General features: G+C 38.2%; 1 long non-coding RNA gene across 1 annotated transcript; it reads left to right on the top strand.

Annotated features, from left to right (window-relative positions):
- The first annotated feature begins 4,271 nt into the window (after positions 1-4,271).
- On the top strand, positions 4,272-18,244 carry LOC108503312. Its single transcript, XR_001876797.1, has 3 exons — positions 4,272-4,437; positions 11,717-11,855; positions 17,637-18,244. It is a non-coding gene; the product is annotated as an uncharacterized LOC108503312 (long non-coding RNA).
- Positions 18,245-18,945: the final 701 nt, after the last annotated feature.

Raw genomic sequence — 18,945 nt, 5'->3', positions numbered from 1 at the left:
AGGTTAGGTCTCTATACTGCCTCAATAAATCCTTTCAGAGATCTTTAGAGAATGTATTTTCTACTCTGTTGTTTTGCGTCTGTATTTTTAAAAAATACTTCCTAATTTAAATGAGAACAAAAGCCCAAAGTGCAGTTTTGGTGTTCTTTGGCAAAATTGATGCTTTATTGGAGAAGTTTGGTTTAAGTAATATTTTCCCTTAGAAAATGTTTGGGTTTTTTTGGTTTTTTTTTTTTTTTAGTGTAGTGGAGATACTGAGCCCTGTGGGAGTGTTTGCTGCTGGAAAGATGCTTCTGTGCCTGAGCAAAGCTTGGTTAAGGACCTGCTCAATGTTAGAAAGGGAAAGTACCATCTTTACAACTTTAGGCAATTTTAGAAGCTTTGAATACTTCTAGTATTAACTTCAGGGCCCCTTCTGGAGTTACAGATATTTTTGGCTTTGTTCAAGGGAGTAAGGCAGCATTTAGGATGCATTTAGGGCTACCACTGTATGTTAATGGCAAGATTTAGCAAACCCTTATTTGTGTTAATAGTCCCTCATTACATAAGCAGTCTGACTTAGTTCATTGAGTTATTTCTGTGAGTAAGAATGTTCTGACCATGTAAATTATCTACACACTTAGGTCCTCAGAAGGTTACTGGCATGTAACATCACTATTTGTAGTCATTGCAAAGCTGGTCAAGCTGAGTAGTGGCTTTTTGGGAAGGAAGCACTTCTGGGGTTTGCTAGCATCTCAGCAGCTTTGTTGGTGTTTTTTATCACAAATGTAGACCTGTTTAGATAATTTGTTATGATATGCTACCTTTACATGGTGTGGGATGTTTATTAAAAGTTTTATTGAAGTAAATAATCAGAAATTCTGAAATTATTAAAAAATTAAATTAGATTCTGAACAGAGTAATTCTATATCCCCTGTTAATCTGACAATTTGAACCATGCTAGTCTGCTAAATCAGAGCATTAGAATTTCTCAAAATATTTTAATACTTTTCATATTTTAGTAGGTCCTTTTATGGTGTAATTTTTGATCTCTGCTTCTAATATTACATTTTAACCAATTTGTTAAGAAGATGAAGAAACAAGATACTAATTTTGACACCTTTGTAACTCTCAATTCAGAGAGAAAGGAACAGATCTTTTTTTCTTGGATGTACGATCTTAAAGCTGGAACAATTTAAATCACTTTTTAGATACTGTACTGTTTAGTAAAATATTTAGTGCTATTATGATAGTGTAAACCATTAGACTGCAATTACACTAGCACAGCACAGAGCCTAATAGTTCTGTTGGAAAACAATGGTGATGTGTGATTGCTCCATTAGGATCGGAAGTCTTGAAGCACTGAGGTTATTAAAAAAAATGAATCACTGTTACAGTCTTGATTTTTGTTAGATTGTAATAAAAATATCTTATTTATGGACATAACTAGCACTGTGTCAACCTCTTAAGGAAGTATTAGAAAAACCCCAAGAACTAGTAAGGATTCCTTGAATTATGATTTTGAGGTCTTTTGCCTTGCTGCAGCTGGAAATCCAGATATTCATCTGTATTTTCTCTAAAGTGTTATTTAGGTAGGTTGTACTGCAGCATGTTTTCAGGACTTAAATGAGACTGGTTTTACATATATTTATGGGAGCAATGTTTTAAAGGTTGTGAAAAATTTCAAGTCATATTTTTGTCTAAATATTCTTTTTCAAAAATGCCCAGATGTACACCCAATATATTCACATAATTTCAAAGACAAGTATAGATGAAAGGTAGGAGGAAACATTTTCTTTTTGATACCTTGTTTAGCTTTGAAAGCATTTAATAAGAGTTCACAGCAACAGGAGGAAAAGAAGCATTTTGAAAATAAAAAGGAGATATTAAAATTTTTTAAACCAGGATCAGGCACTGAAGAGGTGCATTAACACTGGTAATAACATCTACCTAGCAAAAAAGAAAACTGATTTAATTTGAAATTGCTGGCATTCCTTTATATTTGGGATGTGGATGTCAGTAGCATATATGCCTGTGCTTAATATAATCAGAGACTGCAAAAAGACTGAACTAGTCATCACTGAGCTAACTGCTGGGGACTAAAAACTGTAGGCATTTGAAGATAATTCTTTCTCCAACAATCCATATATGGAAAAATAAAGAAGGAAAAAACCACTCTTGGCTGAAAAATTCATTTGAGAAATTAATTTTGAAGTTTAGCAAGAGTTCTGAGGGTGGGAAGAAAAACTGGATTTTGGGCTGAAAATGATTTGTGTGTACTTCAAAAGTAGAACAAGAATGAGTTTTGCCTGTGATGACACGTGACTGATGCTGCACTTACTCTAGTGTTGCAGGGGTGACCAGCTGGTGCAATGGCTGAGCCACCCTTGCTATATCCTTGCTGCAGGAATGCACCCAAGAGATAGGAAAAGCAGAGATTAGAGGCAATGTGAAGAGTGAGAAAGATTGGAAGAATGAAAGAATAAAGAGAGTGTATGTGATCCAGGCAGAAACAGTGATGTTCCTTACCCTAAGGGATTCCTTCTCGTAAGTGGTGGATGAAGAAAAAGTTAAGACTTCTGACAGCCTTTAGATGTAGTTAGATGGTATTGTCTGTGGTAGCTTGTTTCTCTTAGTTTGGTTGACTTGTCTTTCACATTCAAAAGCAGTTCAGATCAGTGGAAATAAACTTTAAACTTAGATTGATTAAACATTGTCTAACTTGCATTCTCTGAAATATGTGTAAAACAGATAGAACATGTCACCTGTCAGCATCTGCAATTAACCCCATGCTTAAGTTCATGAGAATTTTGGTGTTGATTAACACTGAATGGGGATTTTGAAATGTGTGAGCATAACTATTAAAACACTGTATTAGTGAGAAAGGGGTGCATTTTAATACAGGGGTGCATTTTAATTTTAATAACAAATACAAGTGATACAATTTAAATAACACTGTTGAAAATAACACATGAAAAGGTCTTTAAGGTTATATGTTCTTTGAATTGTGTCCTTAGCCGGACAGCAATATGTCAGAAGTTAATTTGTATGAGCTATAGAGTGCTGCAGGTCTGGCCCATGCCCCTCACCTGTCTCTGCCTGGTTGCAGCGGCCCCGTGCAGCGCCTGTGCTGTGGCCCAGTGTCTTGGGCAGCAGTCAGTGCCCATCCTGTACATCCTTCCCAAACACAGCTGGGGAGATGGCACTTGCTGCTCTGGGGCCGTGCACTGGCCTGGAACAGGGAACCTGTGCAGAGGGTCTGGAAACTTGTCATTTGTCCAATAGCACCTCTGTGCTCCTGTCTGTACATGTGGTATCCTTCCCAGGCTGTGCGCCATAAATGTCTCTCCTGTGTCCCTGGGGTACCCCCCATGTACTTTGCTGATATCTTGTACTAGCTGAGCTAATCTTAGCACTGTCTTTCTCTACTCTCGTTTAATGCAGTTAGTTAAGATTTTTAAGTACTTTGGCTTGTTTTTTCTCAAATACCAGCTGTCAGAAGCTCACATAGGTCTCATGAAACAGGTGCAGTTTTTGAACTGATTTAAACGAAGAGGGGAGAGACATTTGGTAAATATTAATTGGCAGGCACTCTGAGTAAGGAGAGCAGACAAAATGGAAAAAAACCTATGAGTTTGGCAGTGCCCTACAAATAGGATTTTTTTTTTTTTTTAGGGGATGCAGATATCATGCACTTTGTAAGGTTGCAGCCTCTGACTCTGGGAGCATTTGTTAACTGATTCTGTGGCACCTCACAGTCATAATCTTTTTCATCTGTATTCTTGTTTTGGATTCCTTCTGGGTCTTCTAATATTTCAAAGAAGAAGTAAAAATGCTAACACGGGAAATAAACATCGAGATTTTTTTCTCCAAGTAACATATGTTGCTTAAAGCTTACCTGTGAAGTGTTGAACATGAAGTGAATACATGAGTCCCACCCCATTTTAAATGCTACCTTAGTTTTATGACAGTGATATTACACTTTCCCAATCTATGGACCTCCCTCACAAGAAATATTTGTAGATAAAACTTCATGAATGGCGATAAAGTAAGGAAAATATCCCTTTATTCTCTGATAATGCAAGTCTAAACATGAACAAACAGGAAAAAAATATTATTTATGCTAGCTGGTACGTTATTATGCATTTTTCAGTGCGATTTCTGTTTATTGCTGACTGAAAGGGGAACTTTGACCTTGGAAAGAAGAATTCTTTGTGTTCAGACAGCAAGAAGGATATGGATTGCATCAGCCTCTTTCCCCCTTGTGACTTTTCTTCATTTGTGGACTAAATCCTCTGGTATTTGTGTGCTCAGAGTTTCACATGGAGCACTTCAACACAATGTGGCTGCTTGGGGGAGCGGGAGGAACAGCACACTTTTAACAAGTGTCCTTGAGGCAGAACAACAGGAAGGCACATTGCCACGCATCAGCCTTTATTTATGCATATGTAGTGCAAGGTAACCCCCACTGGGGTCTGCTGTGGGAGAAGGCACAGCAGTGTCACGGAGCTCTGGAAGTCCAGTAAAAACAATGAAGGACGTGCAGCTTCTCTGTATCTGCTCTGCATAATGGTGACTCTGTTTTTTACAGTGCTTGGACGATTGGTTGTCCTGGGATTTAGTGAAGGACATGGAAAACAAGTGCATTTGCTGTGTGTACTTCATGCTGATAGTCTGGAAATGGAGCAAGTCAGAGAGAAATGTAGCTTTTGGGATCATTAAAAATCCATTTTCATTAAAGGCCAAGTATTGCAGTGACATACTTATTTATACATTCATCCCCTGTCTGTCTATGTCTTACAGATAGAGTGAAAAGAAAGCCTTTTCATAACAATTTTAAAGCCTAAATGAAAGAAAAGCATTCTATTTACCTTGAATTACTTACACGGCATACTTGTTTGTTTTTTCATGCTGTCTTGGATGGCAACTGCTCTGCATTCTTTCTTTACTCCTGTTCCTTTTGTCCTATCTATCTATCATTTGTTTTTATCTATATCTTCTGTCTATCTATCTATTTCCTCTTTATGCTTAGAGTTGGTTGCAAATTATATTTGTGATGCAGGGAGCTTACAATCTGACTGTCTTGATATTATTTTATGCAACCATGACTACCGTAAAAATTGGCTTTACTGCCTCTTTTGTGTTATTGATTCAAGCCCATTTCAGAATTAACTTGTTTGGAATGATCTGGCAATGTTGTGTGCCCTAGGTTCTCTCAGGAAAAATTCATATCTCATAACTAAATGCAATAAAATGTTCAGATATATCTAAACACAGTTATATTTTGAATTTAGATGAAAACCTTATGGAGTCAATCAAATATACAAGGCATGTGCAAGTTTTAGTTCTAGACTTACAAGTACTATATTGCAGGAAAAAAGTATTCAGAGACCTACTTCTTCCTAGAGATCTGTCCCTTATGTATGCTTTATGAAATGCTTAATCACATCATTCATGTTTCCATCCTGAATTGGTTGGACATAATTTTGACATTTTGACTGTAGGACTGTATCTGTAATTTGAGATTATTGCCTAAATTCATTTAGGGGTTTAGTGTTTCAAATCTTAGTTTTACATTTATCCTCATGTTAGGTGGAAACATTTGTGTGCTGACAGGCAGTGGAAGGTGATCTACAAAAATAAATCTTCCCACATTAATGACCTGACTGGTCCATTTTGAACTTTCTGTTGCAAATGGAGAAAATTAGATGCTAGTAGAAACAGGAAAATGCATAACATGTGTTTATTCCAACATTAAAATGCCCAGATGTTACAAATGGTCCACTACATCAGATCCCAGTCCTGAATATCTTTGACTCATAAAACCAGTTGTATCTGGGAAAGCTCATCTCCAATTAGAATTTTTTTCCAGGTAAACAAAAACGTGAAGTAAACTTCTAATGACCCAGTAATTTTTTGCCCTTGTATTTCATAGCCATCAAGACTCCTCTGCCCAGATCCCTGCCATGAGGACTGCGTCTCCTGAGTTGCAGATTTCACTTTGGTAGCCAGAAGCCAGGGAACTGCTGGCACCTGCACAGCTCTGACCCGCCTGGCTGCCTGAGGCAGTAACCCAGGCCACACTGTGCTCTGGGAGCAGATCGGCTTTTTTTGGCTGGTGGAAAAGAGCTGTATGCCAGCTACGCTTTAAAATGTTTTAGTAGTCCTGGAGCTGGAATACAAATTCTTCCTTTTTGTTTCCCTTCATAGCTTTTTCCCTGACTGGTCTCTCTTAGTTCTTTACTAGTCTTCTTATTGGCTTTCAGAGTACAGAGTCTTTCTTGAGTGTGTATTTTAAATGTGTGGAGGAAAAAGCTACCCAGTGTGAGTACAAAACAGATGCAAGTATATCCTGAGATGAGTGCAATATGGATAAAGAACTGTTATAATTCTTCCCACATCCGCGTTTCCATCTACTTACGAGATATATACATGTGCCTTGTTAGCAATGATGTTATAATGCAAAAGCTAAAGTTTTCGTATCGAAGGAAACACATATTGTTAAATGAGCTGAAAACATTCTCCCAAGGGTTAGCATTTCTCTTGTATGTGTGAAATTCTACTGAAATAAATGGCCCTATTATTTTAATTGCATCTTTTGGTATTAGAACATCTTTCTTTGTACTGCAGTAAAGAACCTTCTTTTTCTTCCTTGCCTGAAAATGTGAAATGAACAAACACAGTCGATGCATTAAAACATTTATGACTTCAGCAGTAGAATACTATACCAATATACATAGGTGCACATACACATATATGAACTAAATGCATATTTTATGATGTATTCTTCCATTCTGTCTGAAAATATAGAAATAGGATTTCTACTTTTAAAATAGGTATGAGTAAAATTTTGGCTTGTCCTTTTGACTGATACCTTGTTTACAATGCTAATAATGACTAAGACAGTTTAAAAAAAAACAATCAAAACCATAACAAACCACAAGAAAAGGTACCATTCTTTAAGGAGAACACAGTAAAAATTTTTGAAAAAGGATGGTACCTGTTTAATAAGTGAATTAATACTTGGGCTTTAACACTCGTAACAGTTGTGAGTAGATTTCAGTTCTTGAAATACTTGTACTATGTTCCTAATTTGCTCCTGTGAATGAGGGATTATGCAGTATAACAGGTTAAACTTCTACGGACCATTCTAATTTGTTTTGTAGGATATCAGAGAAGGGAGGGAGGAACCCTGTTTATCACGTTGTGATCAAAGCACAGTAGAGTAGAAAATTTTCTGTGAACATAGGCTTGAAAAGTAATTTGTTGGTATGTTTGTTTCCTCTCTTCTGCAGCTGTTCAATTATGAACTGTTACTGCTGGTCAGAAAACCAAATGTCTGTTCTCTAGGGTAGCTACATTGTACTCCAATGTTTGAAGATTTGGTTTCTTTTATAATTGGAATGAAATATTGATTTTTTTTTTTAAAGGAATTCTCCCACATTTCCATCAGAATACTATCTGAACATGCTCACGTGTGTGCACACCGTCTGTTTAATATATGGATACAGTAATAATGTAAACCTGAAAACAAAATTAATTGCACTTACAGAGCCAAACCAATTTTTAATCATACAGAAAAGATCAAGGAATGATTTTTAAGAGCAAAATGAGAAAGTTATAGGGTTAGTGTTTATTGGATTTTCTTGTTTGTTTTTTTACCAAGTCTATTTAAGTTTTATAAGGACACACAAGCTTTAAGAGGAAAAACACTTGTAGACCTGGATAAACATCCCTTTTATAAGTCACCAAATATTGCTGTACAGCCCTTCACTGAGAGGGGATCCTGTGGGGTGTGGGACAAGGACTGCTTCGCTCAGCTCTAAGCTGGAGTGGGGGCCTTTGGAGGCAGCAGCCTCTCCCATGTGCAGCTTCAGAGGGTTGCTGGTTTTAGTTATTTTTGTCGCACATGTGCGTAACTAAATATCTACTGGTCATCTGTTTATTACCTGGGCAAAGAAAATACAGGTGCAGTGACAAGCACTGAGTTGTCTCATTTTGGAATTTTTCCCTGCAGTGGAAATGATGGATTTTGTTTTTCATCTCTTCATACAGAATGATCTGCTATTTTGAGCAAATTAATGAGATAGCTTGCTACTTACAAAGTAGGTCAGAACTGCTCTAGCGTAAATTTCTGCGGTTTAGTGCTGCTTTCCCCGTTCTCTTCACTGGCAACCTGTGTCAACACGTGCAAACCTCCAGTTGGGTGCTGCTGTTGCTGAGTGCCAAGGGCTGCCCAGCTCTAGCCCAGCACTGCAGGGCTGTGCTGCCAAAGCCCGGGGTGCCTCGCAGTGCTAAGCCTTGGCACAGCCCTTGGAGCAAACAGCGTCTTGCAGCTGTTTCCATAACAACACACTTGTTAGAAAATAAATATTTGTTCCACTTTAACAACTGTCATTATGCTAAGAATTAATTGATATTAATGTTTTTCCCCCTCTTTGTGCTTGAGAGCATTTTAGAAATAACCCAGAAATGTTTATGGGACAATGCAGCATCTGAGACTATTGCAGCTGGCTGTGCCCTACCATGGACTTGGGCTGGTGAGGAGCAGGAGCTGGTAAAAAACTCTCTGGTTTTGGTTAAAAGGCAGATCAGTTCTGCTCTGTAGAGCAGTCTGGAGAACAGCTGTGCTGATGGGTGTGGAAGCAGAGAGCGGTAAGGCTGGTGGGAGAGCAGGGCCAGAAGGCACTGTGGGATGGGCACAGCTTCAGGTGGCCCTTTGCTGACATCCTTTGCCCAGAAAACCGAGCTTTAAGGTGTCCTCCAAACTCTTACTGCCACCCCACATAGCACAATGACCTGTGTCAGTCCTCACAAGTTAAATACCAAGAGTGGGAAATGTACTGTGGTAGTCTGTAACTGTAAGTGTACTCTTGCCTATATGTATGCAATTTGGGCTACTTTGAAATAGATAATCACAGATAAAGGTGTAAAATATGGTTATTCCTTAATATTTTACTTGTAGTACCTGCTCATTTCAGTATTTAAGGTTATAAATTCCAATTTAAAAAAAAATCAATTACTTCAAAAATTCCTGGAATTCAACCAGTGTTACAAAAATTCAGATTTATGAATCTTTTTGGAGTATATTAGTTTGGGTTTTTTTAATAGAGGAAAGTTTTCTCATAGGAGGAAATTTCTGGCTGCTTGCTACTGGTTTTTTTTCTGAGCTGTAATACAGACTTGTAGAAAGCAAACTAGAAGTTCAACCATGGCAGCATTAGCAGGAACTACTGTCACACAGTATATTATTAGCTCAGCCATGTTTTCTTATCTTGATCTATTCTGTTAGCAGGACACACTGATTTTGCCCAAAGCCAAAATGTGTTTTTTCTGCTCTGTTTGGATTGTGTTATACTGTGCCTACCCGTATGGCATCTGTGTGCCATAAACACCATGACTAGCAGCTGTCATTTGTCATGATAAGTGAAACCGATGTTTGTCACCAATGTAAGTAAGTGCCACCAAACACAATTACCAGCACGAGACCTTTTGACAGAGCAGTTGTTATTGCATCCCATTCAAAGGAGGAATTACTGAAGTGTTTGAGTCCTTGTTTAACCATGGTTCATCTTTCAACATTATGAAAAGTCTCTTATCTATCGGCTGTTAATTCAGAGTGACACAGTACAAGAGCAGCTCTAGAGCAAAACTTCAGCCGTAGGGGACCAGGAATAGTTGAACTGACTCTTGCTGCTGAAAAGACAGTGGTATTTTGCCCCTTGTTCAAGGGAATTAAAACATGTGAACTGAAGAAAGAATTAGTGACAGCAGAACATTATGCCCATTTTAAAGAAGTAGAGCTTTACACTGAATAGCTGATTTCTGTAAAGATCAGAGGAAAAGATTATTTCCTTGCTTCTTCCTTTCTTTCTTTGTTTTTTTTTTCCATCCTGAAAGCACGTTTAATGTTGAGGAGTAGCTGAGAAGTTCTTACTGCAGGACTTTTAATGGAAACACTATAGATTTTGTAAAAGACAAGGAATTTGGCAGGAAGAGAATAGCTCTCTGTCTTTGGCAGTCCCACTGTTCATACTGTGCAAACACTTTCTGAAGATGGTCTGAGTCATTCTTGTAATTTGATGTACGCACTGAGTTAAGTGAATACCTACCAACTGAGGAAGGTGAATGAAAAGGGCATAGATTTGTTTGATAATTATTAATTTGCCTAATGTCACTCTCGTGCCTTTAAATTTGTTAATGGAGAATTTTTCAGTTACATTTGGGATTGCTGCAAGAACTAGGCTTTGATAAGATGTATTTGACTTGATGAACTACCTAACTTGCACAGGGAGCCATCTTTTGCTCTTGTTTCTGCATATTATATGTTTTATATAGGCTGAGCTGTAACTTACTTAAAAACTGTACTTGATCTGGGGGCCTTTTTATGTAGGGTTAGAAGAAGTCTGAAGAATGCTGTGCAATTAGAATGGTAAATCAATATGTTAATATAATAGAGTGAGATGACATAACTTTATCTTGCTAGAACCTAAATGTGGCTACTTTAGCACCTAATGGCTCTATTAACTGAACAAAGCAGTTTTTTATTTCATAATTAGTCTGCTATTTGTGTTGTTAGTCTAACCACTAGAGAAAAACAATGCCACTTACTTAAGCTAGTAGTCATTGTTGAATATTGACTTCAGTATCAACCTGGTTGAAGAGGTTTGTGGCCTTTTGTTATGTTTATGTTTTAATTTAACAAATTGAGAAGAAAAGAACGGTTGTTTCCTTTCAGGAACATGAAGCATGGAGTCAAACAGGAGTATCAATAAAGAGTGATGACTGCTGGTTGGGCAACAGAATAGTGATAGGAGCTGAAGGGCTGTACAACTTACTTTGCAAAAAGGAGCGGATGAAAGGGGAGTAATGAATTCTTGTGAAAAAATGTTTAAATTTTGAGACCACATTTGAAATCTGTTGTGCAAATATGCTCTTTCCAAAAAGTCTTTGAAAAATTACTAATGTTGTATTCCAAGACCAGCTGAAGAGATGACACTCTTCATTCTTTCATGTATCCATGCTGGATTTTTCCTTGGGGCAGAATCTGTGTCTTTCGTTATCTGCCTTTTGATGGAGTACGTTAAAAGTTCATATGATGAATAGTGTAGGAGCCAGATAAGGCCAGAACAGGAGGAGAGAGGTGTTACAGCAGGTTGTGTGTTGAATCAAGCCACACAGTGCAAGTAGAAAGAAAACAAGCCCTAAAATGGAGAAGTATAGTCTTGATGAAGGGCTCCTTTGGGTTATCATGTACAAATGTGCCTGAGTCACAGTGTCTGAGGGTGGGAGAGCTGGGGAAATCTCTACCGCACTGCCATATGAGCCCCAAAACATGTACTCACAGTGCACCTGTGCCCTGCCATGCCTATTGCTAGTGATATAAAAGTGCCTTAAAATCCTCATGACAAATCTGAAGAATTTCAGCTGTTTAAAGACTGTCTGGCTGAAGGACTGCTGGAATACCCAGGGGAATCATTGGAGCTGCAAGTATTATAAATACTTGGAGTCTGAATGGGTGCCAGGCATCGAACTGCGTTGGGGTCTGCCAAGGCCACATGGCTATATTTAACTTCTGGGGAGCAAAGGGACTTGCTGCCTATCTGCTGGTATAGCCAAGTGTACCTTTCAGGATGCTCATGGGAGGAGAGCTTGCAGAAGATGGCTGCACTGGGTGTCACCTGCTGGCTCACCTTCCCTGGCTCTGACCAGGCAAAAATTCTTTGTTTTCTGACAGTTTAGGGACGAGGAGCTCAGAGGATGGAGAAAGGCATATGGTGGTTATGTATCCACCCTGGCAGAGCAGGTAATGGGCAGCAGGACATCTAAGACCCACCTCACTGAAAACTGAAACGCAAGAGGAGGGAGCTCTGCAGGTACGTACGATCTGCATCCCAAGCAATGACTGTGAGACTTATAAACCAAGTCCTGCTGTTGTCAAAGTGGGTTAAATATTGGACTGGATAATTGATGAACTCTCAGTGAATGTTTTAAAGAGAAATTGTTGAAACTTTTGGGTAAAGTTCATGAGACCAGCTTGCCTTGTCTCTTCAACAGTGTAGCACAGCTGAATTGTCTTAGGGAATATCTGGTCTATATGTTTTCCTTTCAAAATCTCTGTATTTGGGTTCTGATTTTTAGTTCTCTCTGCTTGTTTATTGAACTTTTTTTTTCTTTTCATCCAATATCTGGATTAGTGACATTGTCAAGGAAAAGCAGTGGAGACAGAAAATGAGATTGCTTAGATATATATAGAATGACCCAGAGAACAAAACTTTGGAGACTTATGAGAGCTTTGCTCATGGTTTAAAAGGGAGCAGGATGGATTCCCAAGCACAGCATTTCAATTAAGCTGAGATGCTTGTGGTTCTTGATAAGCTGCTGATTAAATGGTGGGACCTCTGCTTTTCTAAGCCTTCTCTGTACTCAGAGCTGACCCAGCAGCAGGTTTCTGTATTCCTAGATGCAAAAAATTCTGCACATCACACACACTTTGCTGAGAGGACTGGGGAGAAACTTGAGGGAGGCAAATTCTGAAGGAGAGTGTTGCTTTTTGAGGAATCCTATCTCTGCTCCACCTGGGATTCTGTGGTCTGTCAAAGCATAACAGCAGTGCAAGGGAGGGGGATTAGAGGTGCCCAAGTTTACTCCAGAACATGGAATTTCAGTTCACTTTTGCTGATTCAAATTTATGAACACAGAATTCTTAATCTTCTGCTTGAAATTTCCACTTCAAATCAAACCCTTTGTGAAATAATCTTTGAATGCCCAGCATTTGTGCTTAGAAGCACATCTTGATCTATCACATATAGTTAAGACTGTAATTTAAGTTTAATGAGCCAGACTTTCCTCCTGAAAGTGGAAGGATACTATCATCAAGTTTAATTTTTATGATATGCACATGACTTTTTTTTAACTTGGAAGAGCCCACTTAAAAAAATCCTGTCTTATTTAGTAGTGATTTTGTTCCATTGTGCAGTGTCATTCTTCTCTTTCTTCCTCCTTTCCAAATCCTTTTCTTCCTTTTCCTCTTCTTTCTTTGTTGCATACCTTTTTTATATTTTGTACAGATTTCCCTCCCCTCTGACATTTTTACTATTTTGAGGCATAAAATAGGGCCTCTCTTCTTCTGCAGCTGCGACCCCAACCCCTGCTGTACCAAATTGACACTTCTGCAAGCAGCAGCTCTACTCAGTCACTCGAAGGCTGCTGCTTTCACAAGTGTTGATTTAGTGCAGCAGGGGATGATGTGCCAGCTGTAAAACTCAGATAAAAATAATAATAATAAAAATGCCTGTGAAAAGTCTTATAATAAGAGGGAAAGATAAGAGGATGTGAGGAGAAAAAAGGTAGGAAAGGGCCAGGTGGAGGGAGGAAGGGGAGCAGTGGTCCCTGTGGAGGGTGGTGGGGTACTCGACTGCCCAAGGAACAGCAGGATGGGTGGGAGAGTAGACCATGAGTAAATCCTTCTCCTCCTCCTCCCCCCCACTCTCTCTGCTTACAAGAAACTTCTGTGACTGACAGTGCAGATGTTTTGTGTTTCTGCCAAACTAGGGAGTTATTTTGGGATAAAATCCTGGTGGCGGGAGATGAAAGACTTGAAATATAACTAAGACAGTGAGGGGCACCTGTGCTGTAGAGTCACTTAATATTTGCAAATGCAACTTTTGGATGGCAAGATATTTGATATTTTACATTCTTAAGTTATATATCCCTGGATGTACAGGGTAAATTTTTTGAATTATAAAAATAGCATGTTGTTATTTAAAGCCCATAAATGGAGAGTTCCTTCTGAATCAGCCTTGATTTACCCTCAGTAATGTTCCTAGAGGAAATAGTTCACAACTTCTTGATATCTGAGTGTTTAATAAGAAGTTGTATTTCTGCTGTATTACTAATAGGATTCCTTAAACCTTCTGATGGGCTAATATTTTCTAATTCAGTCTCCAAGTGCTTGGAATAATGTCTGCTTATCCCTATTGATTTATTCTTGCTAAGTATCTCAGGTCTTTCCATAAGGGAAGCCAAACCCTGTCTTTTCATTCATTCACATGTTGTGTGGCAGTGCCAGTAATTTCTGCCCAGGGACCATGTCCATAGAGATGCCAGCATGGCTATGGTGATGCTCTGATGTAGCACAGCTCTGGGGCACAAGTTCTGTGCCCTCCTCCACCAGCACTGCCAGGTAGCATCTTTTTTTTGTAGTGCACAAGTCAGTATGGCAGACTGTAATATTCATTAACACTGTTCACAGTGTCAGGTGGATTAAACTAAAGAGGAATTAGTGCAGGAAGATGTGTGGTTTTGATCAGTGATCAAGATAGTAGCTCTGAACTAACATAGCCTGTCCTTGTCAGTGGAGACTTGAAAGGTGCTAGTACATATGTAATAAATATTATTGTTTGTTTAAATTTTGTTATACGTGGCAATTTACAGGTCTGTATAGGGAGTGTGGAAATTTTCAAAGCCTCTTGAGAGGCCTGTTTCTTACAAGTTTTTTTCAGCCTGTAGGTTTGGGTTCTCTTTAAATTAATGGGAAATAAGGACATACTTAAAATTAAGCATGTACTTTAAAACTGGTGGATTGAGGTCATATTTGTCAGGTCTCGGGGAAAAAACTTCTATTATCTGAAAAGTATCTGCTTTTCAGCATTTAAAGAGAGGCTTTCACAATGATCACCTTTGTAATCTTGTTGTTCATCATATTAATTGAAGAAGTTCCTTTCTGATAACCTTTGGCTGTTGAAGATGTGTTCCCAAAGCGTCAAAGGCTAAAGAAACTTAGAAAAGACATAATAGATCATCCTGTCTGTTTTTTTCTGCCAGAGTAGGATTATTTCATTGAGAACATTTTTTAGTGTTATGTCAACTTTAGTTTTTAAAATCCCAAGTGAAACCTTCCATATCTCTCCTTAGGAGACTATTTCACAGGCTAATACATCTCACTGTCAGGAAGATTTTCCCGATACTCTATTGAGCTTAAGCTTTTTCTTTCCATTATTTCTAGTTATATCCTTTTCCCTTGTTGACTTTACACACTTCAAATATTTATAGATTATTATATTTTTCCCTTAAGAAGTTGTTCTTGAAACTTTCTTCAGTTTATCAATATGGGTTTGGTTTTGAAAAACCCACTTAAGACCTTCTAGGCTGAGTACTACATTTACAATCAAACCATACCACAATAAGATGCTCACCACTGCATCTTCAGGTTCTTTTTCTCAGGGTCCAAAAACCATAGGACATTCTAGCTAAGAGAAATCTGATGAGTAGCCTATTTTCATCAATTATTTGAGAAAAGTCCCTTTGCTTTCTTTCTAATTCTAAATGCACAGTTCTTCTGACCATTGTAAATGGGAATTCCCAACTGTTACTTAATCTCTCACCTCTTGGTGCTCTACTTTGCAGAAAGCCTGCATACTTCTTAGTCTTTGTATTTCTGCAGCTTGCACAAACTTCACTTCATTCTTGTTAGGTGTAACTGTTGTGGTCAGGGCTCAGAATATTTCCTGGGAAATAGAAGGCAAGAGAAGGAGGATGATGCCCTACTCAAGTCTGAGGTCTGATTTGGAAGTCCTGGGCTGAATTTTAGCTACTTATTCAGGAGAAATTAAAATATGTCCATGCAGAGAAATGCAGACAGCTGTAATGAGTTTTCAGGTGGACTTGCTAATGTGGACAAGTCTCATATTTGCATAGTTCAGGGTTGCAGAAGAGGGTGCAGCCTGTTACAGATGAGAGCACAGGCAAGTCGATGCATTACTGGCACCAAGAGACAGGCTCTGCTTCTCTGTGCGTCCTTGCCCTGCCACAGAAGGAAGCAGTTGCAGTCTCCCGCTGTGTGCTGGTGGATACTGGTGCTACATCAGCGTAGGCAGCTAAAAAAATTTGCTTTGTTTTTAACGCAATTTACATTGTTATTATTAGTGATGAGTGTTAGTTCTGGCTTGCAGAAAAGGGGAACGGCTTGCATGGCATTCAGCTGGTATTTCTAGCTTGGTTTTCTAAGGAAATGCTGTCTGTCAAACTTCTCTAATTACTCTTGAACACAATGAATATTTTCACAGCTGGATCTAGTGGTGGTAGAGATCCTGTCCCACAATGGCCTCGTGTGGTGGCTTTGAAATCAATGTGGACACTTTTGGGTGTCCTAGCTGGCAAGCATGGTATCCACCTGAGGGCATCATGACAAGGTAGCACTGGAGCAGCCCAGAAGGCTTCTGGGAAGACAGTGTGGGGAAGGAGGGCATAGTAGGGAGTTTGGTCACTTGTGGGCTACTCACAAGGCAGAAAGTATTGGTTTTCTGCTCAAAGCACTTGAGTTTTCCTGAGGATTTTTCAGACTGTTAAAGACCCAGTGCTTGTCTAATTGTTCTCCCAGAATCAATAGTTAAATTCACATTGATTCCTGCTGACTTCACGTGCTTGGGATTCCAGCTGTACTGCTAAACTTGAGATCACCATGTTTCACAGAGGGCTTACCTGCCACAGCTGTCTGACACTTGCTGAAATCCTGAGTTTTCCTGAGAAGTGTGAAGGGTGGAAACACCACTCTGGGTGCCCTTGCAGCCTTTGTAGGTGCTACTACCTGCCAGGCTGCTGTTTCTCTTCCAGTTTCACAGAGAAAGCCTTATGCTTATTCCCAGGTCTGCATCTCAGAATGGCCACTTTCTGCTATCCTCTTCATTTTGACAATTTCAAAGCATTTTCCTAGATCTTTTAGCTGACATTTGCCTAAGATTATTTGACTAAGAGAATTTTTATTTTATTCCTTTTTCTATGTCTAATTTTTAGATGATGCTATGTATGTTTTCTGCTTCACTTATACTTGCAATATTTTCCAGATTCACATTTTCCACAGCTTTTGACAATGAGATTAATTGCCTAATAAAGACGTGTTAGTGCCTTTATTTTTATATTTAATTGTAAAGAGATTGCTTTTAATTGTATTTCTAAAAGAGATATAAAGAACAGTGTTTACTAGCAAGTTTCCCTTAACTTCTTTTCATTGAGAAATGGAATAAAAAGAGTAATGATATTACACTTCTGCTGACTACTCTGCTTGACTGATTCACGGGGTATTTGCTCTTAACATGTTGTAGGAGTTAAAAAAAAAGTGTCAAACTTTTTTTGGCACCCAGCTACAGTAGATCCTGTTAGAAGAAACATATGGCCTCACACTAACAGTGTTAAAGCACTGCTGAAGTATTGCATGCATGACATTGACAAATTTCCTCTAGGCTTTTTGTTTTCTGTGCTATTAAGCATTCAAAGTCCAGTATTTCATTACCACTGATGATACAGAGAGCCTTATTGACATTCTATCCATCTGTTCATAACATGCATTATTAAATGTGAAGCAACTAGTAGGTAGGAGTGCACTTGCCAGCTGTACAATGAATTCTCAGCAGTTTGGTGCCCTCTATAAATTTTCTAGTATTCTGCTGGTTTCTCAGCATAATTTGCAATGGGAATAATTTTTTTTTTAATATTTCACATTGTACAGAGAAAAGTTGCTTCAAAAGAATTCTCTGTTTTGTTATCCTTAAAATATCTTTAGATATAGTTTCAAAAAGCCCAAGAGTCTTTTAACATACAAGGACTCTTGCTAATATCAGATCTCACTAACCACAGTTTCTTTTTTTTTTTTTCCTTAGGAGGAAATCTGCTGCATTACCTATGAACAGGACAATGGCCCCCAATGAGTCACCCTATTCATATATTTTTGGAACCCAGAGGAATTGGTTTGACTATTTACAGATTATAACAGTTGGTAGTTGAATGTTTTATTTTCATTCCCAGTTGGTACAATATGTTCACAGCTGATGCTAATGGCTTGCCCATTTGATATCACATATGGTCCACTATTTGGGTCTCCTAAAGCTTTCTTTTGTGGTCAGGCTGCTTTAAAACTTTCATATATTTAGGTTTGTTTTGTCTGCTGGAAAGGTGACTAAGAAACTCTGAAACTTGGCAGCTTTAGAGTAAATCAGCAATTCTGTTGATAAAGATTCAAAGAATTTGTGACTAAATGTCCAGTAAAGAATATTTTTATATAAAAATGCCTTACAGCATCATGTGAAATTTTAAAAGAAATGTCCTTTCCTTGTCTTTGAAGCTGTGATTGACTTACCTTCCAATGTATTGGCACCATTGAGCATCATCAGGACTACTTTTTCTGGGTGTTCTGTTGCACTGGAAAACAATTTATGCATAATTTGTATTGCTTAAATCACTATTTATATTTCTATTTGAATATTAATGTTCTGGTAATGTTTTATGAAAAGAGACGATTTGAAAAAGCAAACCATTTTTTCCTTTGGTTTCTAGAATAAGACCATAAAAAAAGTAAACTAAAAAAATATGAGAACAAAAATTAAAATTCCAAGCCTGTCTGAAGTTGTTCTTCTATGATACAGAAGTGTTTATAGTGACTCTAAAACATAACTGATAAAGCCAGAATCTCATAAAAATATTATTTCCAAAACTATTGCATTACCCTCTGAGAGGTGAAATTCTCATTTATTCGTAGGAGTAGATCATAATAGCTCTAATTCCCTGAGAAGTGGGCATTGTATGATAATTAAGCAGGGTAGTACATTAATTGTCCTCCACTTCACCTCTAGATGTTTAATTCCTTATCTAGTCAACTAGAAAACAATAATGCTCACTTATTTGTGCCTTACTGTTCAAATAATTTTTCTAACTGGGTAATTTATTTGAAATAAAGCAGAATAAGCATATTCATGTGAAAGGGACATTCAAATCATGTTAAATTAACATAATTAATGCCATTAGGTGGTAGGATGTGGGTTTTATGGTTGTATATTTTCAGCCATGCAACTTTAGCTGAATAACAGCAATGTGATTTTGCATGCAGGAATATTTCTCTAACTAGTGGGGCCCATTTGGCAGTTCTTGCCATGTGACTACTGCTTTCTTGCAGCCTCTCTCCCATCAATGCTT

The sequence above is a fragment of the Lepidothrix coronata genome, unplaced genomic scaffold (genome assembly GCF_001604755.1).
Source record: "Lepidothrix coronata isolate B3197 unplaced genomic scaffold, Lepidothrix_coronata-1.0 Scaffold136, whole genome shotgun sequence".
Lineage (NCBI taxonomy): Eukaryota > Metazoa > Chordata > Aves > Passeriformes > Pipridae > Lepidothrix > Lepidothrix coronata.
Note: the sequence above shows the minus strand (reverse complement) of the source record. Positions and strands in the feature narration are given on the sequence as shown.